Source organism: Haliaeetus leucocephalus, unplaced genomic scaffold, assembly GCF_000737465.1.
Source record: "Haliaeetus leucocephalus isolate CR32 unplaced genomic scaffold, Haliaeetus_leucocephalus-4.0 Scaffold773, whole genome shotgun sequence".
In the NCBI taxonomy this organism is placed as follows: Eukaryota; Metazoa; Chordata; class Aves; order Accipitriformes; family Accipitridae; genus Haliaeetus; species Haliaeetus leucocephalus.
In genome coordinates, this window is record NW_010973209.1 from 1105495 (window position 1) to 1113651 (window position 8157).

Consider the following 8157-nt stretch of genomic DNA (forward strand, 5'->3'; position numbering starts at 1 on the left):
GAAATGTCAATTTTCTTCTTTACTTTCTTATGCCTCATAATTCCTCCCTGTTTCTGGTTGTTTCCAATACATTTGTTCCCAAAGACAATTCTTGAGAGGTAGCTGGTCTGAAAGCTGTTGTAAGAATGTGGGTGCTTCCTGGACATGCACCTTAAAGCTGCCTGGATCTTAAGTGTGCACAGAGAGGAGGATTAGCCCCTCAAATTTCCCTATGTTGGTTGTATCCCTGCTGTATCCCAGTTTCTCAAGGAACACATACTAAGGACTCCAAATTTATCACAAAAGAAGGTCTGAATCTTGCACCCAGTGGAGTCACAGCAGGTTTTATTGACTTCAGCACCATCAGATCAATTCCTAAATTTACATAGCACTTTCCATGCAGGGATCACAAACTCTCTTTATCATTCCCTTCAGACCTGGGCTGCCTCGGGCCCTGAGTCATTATCTGATCCATGGAAGCTGGGATATCTTGGTACCTCAAAGATCAAAAGGAAATTTTGCACGGTTCAGAGAGAAGCGTTCTGGGGCTGCTGGATGTGCTTACTTTAAGCAGATTTCTTTCCCTGTAGGAGTCAGTGGGAGCTTTGTCACTGTGATCAAAATCTGTGCTGGAAAGCTTTGCTGCGTTAACTGTAGTGATAGAGCTAAAGGGACTATCCTTGCCTTGTACAGAAACAGTTGTATAAAAGTGTTTATAGCCATGTAGCTCCAGAGTTTTCCTTCACCCTGAGCCTTTTACCAGCACAGGAGAGTATTCACGTACCCCGCAACACCCCTAGCACAGACGGAGCTGCTCCAGCTATGCATTGTAGCTGTGCAATAAAACCACCACATGAGCAAAGTCAGCTGCACCTGTAAAAGTACATTTTTTGTCACTATAACCACCCCAGCACCATAACGCTGCCAGCAGAGCGCTGTCAAGCAGGAATCACGCTGCTTCACAGGCATCAACAGAGCTGTGCTTACCAAAGCCTGCAGTTAGACCTGACCTCCTCTTGATCTGGGAAGTGAAATAAGTTAGTTCTGCTGATGTGAGCAGTAGCTGATATGGACAAGTGACAATATGTCATCTGGCGCTGCTGGGACATGAAACATATAGCACACTTCATGCATGCAGGAGAGGGGAGCTAGAGATTTCCTACCGTTCTGCTGTTCCAGTTTGAGCACTGGGTATAAGCGTGTTTGCACTGGGATTTTTTATCAGTTTAGCGATTAAGTCACACCATTAGCACGGTAGCTTGGCAGAACTTCTCTCATGTACACACAGCCTGGAGCCCTTCCCCAAGGCCTGAGCAACTTCCCACTGGGTGTCACTCCAGCAAAACTTGGCCTTGGAGTGCCTGGAGGGAGATGGTCATCCAAGGGCTCCGCTGCGGAAACACCACCTCCCCTTTGGGAATGGTCTGATGTTTAGGAACAGGGCAGGATAACAGGAGCACAGGGTTTACAAGTGCCTGTTGCACTGGGACCTTCACTGAACTTCCTTCATCAATCTCCATCAATCCTCCCTTTTGTACGCCCCAATTTGGTCTCTAAAACAGCTCCCTTCCTCTTTTTCCTCCCCTCTCTCGCTGCCCCCCAATGCACACATGCACATTTCCTTTTCCTTAAGCAAACAATTTTCAGATTTAAAAGTGAATTCTCAGTGCAGGTTGGAAAAAGACAATGTGGCCTCGCTCCTTATCTCCTGCTATCTGCGCTGCTTGTATTCACAACAAGCTGTGAGCCTAGATTGGGTTTACAGTAGATTTCAAGTGTTTATGAGCCACAGGAGGGAGAGAGAGGAGGGGAAATCTGGTCTGTGAGATAAGTCCAGGAAATAGGGCTAGTGACTGGAGCAGAGTCAACAAGTTGAGCGAGCAACCGGACACCTCTAAAGACCCAAGGATGTGTGACTCAGTGTCACGACTTCAGTTCCCGCAGCAAACAGGAGTGCTTAGAGGGGATTCGCTTGTAATTGTTGGGGGTTGGGGGTGGGTGCCTGGGATGGAAAAGGGAAACATCTTGATCTCTTTATAGGCTTGGAATATTTTCCAATTAGGAGCCCAAATTTAAGCTCCTCAATCCATAGGCAGGCTCCTTAAAATAAACTGCTTGATTTTCAAGGATTGCAGAGCACATGCTGGCTTCAACAGCAGCTCACAGGTCAGTCTATCACACTACAGGGTTTTATAATGTGCTGTGTAAATCTAGAAGCTCTCTGGGGCCCAGAGCATCATCTGGTCTTTGTTCATATGCCACCTAGAGCAATGTGGCTTAGTACCAACAGGACAAGGTAGTAGCTGTTCACGTAGTCACTAGGATATTTTTATAATCACCTTTTATCCCCATGTGGACAAGGTTTTTGATAGTAACTGGAAAAGTGTGTAGGCTTCATCTGCAATGTATTTCAAAGACAAAAATATCTGGGCTAGTTATATCAGAGAACAGTAATTCACATTGTTCTAGACAGCTCAAAAAACTGTCTCTAAGCATGCCTGTGGAATGAAAAAGTGAGGTTGCATACTCTTCCTCTGAAAGTCCAACTGGATGAAGTCTTCATGCTCTAAGAGTTGTTTCTAAACAAGAAAAATTTAGCAATCCATGTCCTTCAGGAGACATAGTCTGGTTTTACCTTAAAATCTGTAATTTATTACATAGCTTTCATATCTTAGCTACTGAGTGGAAAGAGAGCCTTATGGAGACCGTAGTCATATTGGATTTCCAGCAGCCATCAGCTGCAGGAGCCTGGACCACCACAGATTATGTACTGCTTTAGCTAACTGAGTTAACAATATTCTCATTTATTTGTTCGTTTCTGTTTTTTCTCATGTACTGGTACAGCCTTTCATTTGGATGCAGCTATTCTGTAGTTAACTTGCTCCAGCATCTTCAAGTTTCCTCCCCTTGTTGTCACAGTCCTAGCACACATCCAGCTTCAGTAGTGAGCTCCAATGTCCCAGGGTTCGTGTGCTCAGACCACCAGAGGCTAACCAGGCAGTGTCCCTGATCCAGGCACCTCTGAGCATATTCCTCAAGTGCTCTCCATCACTGGCACAAAAAGAAACCAAGCCTTCACTTCCCCTTCACACAGATTCCTCTTTCATCCACACACCTTTCCCTGTGAATCTCTTTCAAATCCCTGTTTCATACCCTCCACACTTTTGTTGTCTGAGGCAAATCTGCATTCCTCCTGTCTCCTTTCCTTGCATAGGGAACATTACTTTCTTCTCATCCCAGACAATTTCTTTGGCTCATAAACAGCTGGTCAAAATAATGTCTATTGAACTCAGTACTTTCTGTTGTCTCTGTTCTGGTAGAGATGTCCCGGAGGCCCTGTCAGCGAACAGGGATATGTCCTGACATTGAGCCATTTCATGATACAGCAAACGCTCACAGCAAGCACTTCATAATATTAACCAGAGAGATTTCCCAAATCATCGCTCCTTTCCATATGGGAATAGTTATTCTCACATAAAGCACCTTTATTCTGAAAAGGCTGCAGCCTTGCTCGGGAGGAGCGGGCACTGAAATGCTTTAATTTGACTGGTATACTGCGAGCTGTCTGATGATAGTGCGTAGACAAGGCCCAAGGTATAAGAGCTCTTCAAGGGAAAGCCTTTCGTGGAAAGGGCTGTAAAACACCATTTTACAGTGTTGTTCTAAATTTCCTTTTTATTTTATGGTTCATCTAATTCGAAGAGAAACCTTCTCTGCAGAGAAGTGGAATGGGAAACATGCCTCCATGTCAAAACACTTGGAATTGCATCAAGCTCCTGTTTTAGCCATTTATTTTTCTTTAATTCACCTCGGGGTTGGGGTTTTGGTTTTGGGTTTTTTTTTTTCCTTTTCATGCATTCAGCTGTTTATGTTGCCTTTTGATGGAGCCGACTTCCTTCTTGCTCTCTTCCCTCCTGCTCACCTCCTTTACCATCCACACAGGCTCAAATACAAGGTGAGATGTTTTCAAGAAATTAACCTCAGGAAAGAAATAATTGATGTGTTTGCTTGGTTGTTTGTTTTTCTGTGGACACCAGAGCAGATGGAGCCCCTTTAGAGCTCCAGATGTGTCTTCACAGGCTGCCTGGTCTCTCCCAAGCAGCAGCTACTCCAGGAGCAAGAGCCAAAAATGGCCAGGAAGGCTCTAAGTGAGCAGCAGATTCCCATCAGCACAGTGCAAGACTTTAGGGTTTTCCTTAAAAAAAGCAAAGAAGAAATCCCAGAGTGAGCAGATGCACAGGGATTAAGCTGTGGAGCTGGACTATACAAGGAGGGAGACCTGTGCAGGAGACAAGGGCGTCCTCGAGTTTCATATTTCAAAACAAGGTTTTGATCTTCTCCTAGAAAAGGTGCCTCATGTAAAATCAATGACGAAAAAGCAAACAACAGTGACTCTTGCAGTGAACTTGGCGTCACCGCTACTTCTCTTTTCTTAAGAGGCAAAACTCTGCCAGAGGAAGAGGCTTGCTTTTAATTTCTTTTACTTTTTTCTTCTATTTTTCTAGTAAGTGTCAGCTAGGCAGGTGTTTATGCTGGTGCGTGAAAGTGAAAGAGAGTGGTAGGGTCTCATTTGGGATGATAAATATTGGTATTATTTATTTACAGGGGCGCAGTAGACATACAGGGCAAAAAAGGGTGCGGAAGAGGGACCCTCTTCTGAAAAAAAGGGGGGCAAAAGAGGGAGGAAGACAGAGGTGGGAGCACAGGGATTTGGGGGAGGAACGTGCTGAGTGCCACGGCCACCATGGCGGCTCAGGGGAACGGCACGACGGCCATTTCACTGCCCCTGTGGAGAGGTGTGAGGTGCCCCGCACTTTCCATTGGCTGCCCGTGGCCCTTGACCCGCCCTCTGGGGGAGAACAGCCAATCGCTGTGGGTGCTGTCCCCTGACCGGCTGAGACTGACAGGGCGGGATTCTCCTCATGACACATCCCGCCATTTTGTCTGGCATGGAGACAGCCGCAGAAATCCCCCCCTCACGGCCCCATTCCCTCTCCCCTCACCCCCCCAAGGGCTGCAGGGTCCCCCGCAGCACAGACCCCTCTCTTCTCAAGGCTCAGGTAAGCCTCTGCAGGTGCAGCAGGGTGGCATGGCCGACAGGTGTTTTGTCACCAAACGAACGTTGAAAGGGCTGAGCGAAAAATGCCGGTAAGAAAAGGCATCACCGGGGGCACATCTACAGCAGTGAGGTGCCGGGAGAGCAGACGACAATGATTTCTGTCCTGCTTCTGCCACCAAGATGCTCTCATGGGGCCTAAGGTCTTACCACCCCGTCCTTAAACTTTCCTTCCTGCCCTTTCGTCTGTTAAGCTATATTTGGGTCAGGAAACGTCTTTCATTATAACATTCATATTCTGTCTAACCTACCCTGCAGGAGGATCTCTCTAAGGTCTAGTAAGAAAACTAAGGTAAAACAGAACACATGAACTGAGAAACACATGAGTCCAGTCACAAACTAAAACTGGTTTAACAGGAATGTTACATGACATCCTATGGATAGTAAATAATTTCCTCAAATGTTTATAAACAAAGGGGAGTGGAAACACCAATGTTTTGTAAATGATCATGTCTTTAAAAACAAAACCAAAACCCACACTTTTTCTAACTTCACAATGAACACTAGTCAAAATAAATAGTCTAAACAGGAACATGTCCTCAAATCAAGACAGTTCAGCAAAAGTGAAAGATTCTTGTTCCCGTTAAGCAGGATTTATAATTCCTGGGACATACATGAACCTTCACCTAACATTCCTTTTTCAAGAATAATATGGAATCTGACAATTACAGCAATTCCTTTTTCCTATCCCCTCATTTTATCTCTGTAACTAAAGCTTTTCTTTTGTTGTGATAATGATTTTATCAATAATTTATGATTATTTATTTTAATATACTAATGACATTCATCGTTAATATTAGACCAGGGTGAAACATATTCTATTTCAAAGGTGTTTTTCATGGTAGAGAGTGATTTAGCAAAGCTTAAATGTTTTTCCCAAAAACATTTGCAGCAGTTTTGCTGATTTTCAGTGGAATTTATCAAAGTGCTTTTAGTTACATTGACTAGTGAAAATGAAACAGCCTATCTTTACTGAAATAGGTCTTTCTGATTCCTCTGTATGAAACCTTTTTGAGATGATTGCTTCAGTTTTCCTTGAAGAAAACATTACAGAAATTTCTTTTCATGCTAAAAATCTAGATTTGCCCTTCTTGTCGATTCTAAATGAAAATAAATTTTAACAGGTAGGAATTTCCTATAGAATTAATATTTTAATTTCAGAAATATGGTACTATTATGACTAATGATAATTATATTCAACTGCTCCTTAGAGTTCCAGCTGTGCACAAGTACCTATTGTATTAGATGTTGCTTAAAGATAGCACAGGAAAAAAAAAAAATTGCAGCCACAGAGGGCTTCTTATCTCATCCAAAAACTACCCAGCAGTACACCAGATGAAAAATCAGATTAATATCTCTCCATGGTAGTTCTCTGTTTCATCCTTTCATTCTTGAGAGGGAAATTTATGAGGCTATTTTTATTCAGTCTCTCAGACCTATCTGCAAGATACATTTGTACCAGCTAAAGCAAGTTGAAAGATACAGTCCCTGCTTTGGGAACAGAAAGTGGCAAGGTGTGTTGAAGTCCTTCATGCCTGTGAGATTTTGCCCCTCAGTCACAGACGAGTCTTCAAGATTTGGCCTTCCCAAACACACAGATTTGGCTGTTGTGGTGGCTGATTTCACTGGGCTTAGCCGGACAGAGTCATCACCCCAGGCTTTGGCTGGTTTTCTTGACCATGGGCCCAGGCTACAAAGTGCCTTCAAATTTTGGACCAAGACTGTGAGAGGAGCAGGGGGAAAAAAAGTTGTTGTCATTATTTTCCCATAGCATGTGGAAATGATGATGGCCAGTTAAAAATCACCACATTTTCCTCCTAGGAAAGAGAAACTGAAGCACAGAAGTGTGTGTGTGGTTACATGTCAAGCACTGGAACTCCTTTCGACTTCACATACTTTCCCCTTATTTCTAATTAACATGTTGAGGAATTTTAAAATGTAATAAACATTATTTCTAAACAACCAGAAAGTAAAGCTTGCTTATTTCTGGTTTGATGTAAACATTTATAGCACAGCTCCATCCTTAAACAGTTAATCTTATAGTGACCTATTAAAATAAAATGAATTGTGTTATAATTCATCCTAAAGCAACCTCAGGGTTAGTGTATCAGGTAACTCCTGCTTTTGCAGTCCTCATGACGTTTTTAATCAAATTCAGCTGTAATTGCTGGAGCATACACATGCCTCTTTTAATACTCTGCCTACATTTGGGACTCATATGAGTCTGTTTTCTCTTAGCGTATCTAATAAATAGAAAACATGAAAAGAGCACATTTTGCAGGACTCCAAGCTTTTCCACCGTTTCATTTGTTCTAGCAATTGTCCGACAGGCTTATGAGAATCGAGCACTTGTCAGGCTCCCCCCCCACCCCCTTGGATAAAATTCTTTGTGAGTTTTAAGTCACTGTGTTGCTAGCACCCTGTTAAAGGGGGCATAGGCACAGGCAAGAGCAGCTGCCACGGGAGCGAGCTGGAAGCGCCTGTGTGCGAGCAGGAGAGATTTCATAGGCATCTTTAAAAAATCACTGCCAGTGATGAATGTTGAAATGTTGCTTACATACAAGTCACCTACAGTTTGTTGATGAAAACTTGAAATGTCATGTCTGCATTGGAGCTATTTGTGTAAACAAAAGTTCTCTAACTTTCTCTGCTCTGAGTGTGTTGGGGGCGGGGGGGTGATTTTTTTTTTTTTTTCCTTCTCCAATGCTACAGCTGTTTCCAATTTGCCAGCAATTTTCTTTTGGGCTAGTAAAGCTCCCAAGATGACTGCAACTAGCCACATGGGTTTCTTGACTCGACTGTGGGGTTTGATTACAAGGGCTAGCAAACCCAGCTCAAGATTCAGGGCAAGCATTTCCCCTGAACTTGTAAGTGCTTTACATCCTAAGTTTTTGTTAACGCCGACCTTTAAAGTTTATTTCATTGCAGCTTATTAGGTGCGTGTGCTCAGTGGTCCATGTCAGACCTAGGCTGAGATTTTGGGCACGTATGCTTAAAAAATAAAGGAAACTCGCGGGGAAAATGCGGGGGGGGGGGGGGGGGGGGGGAGGAGAGGCCCGGGC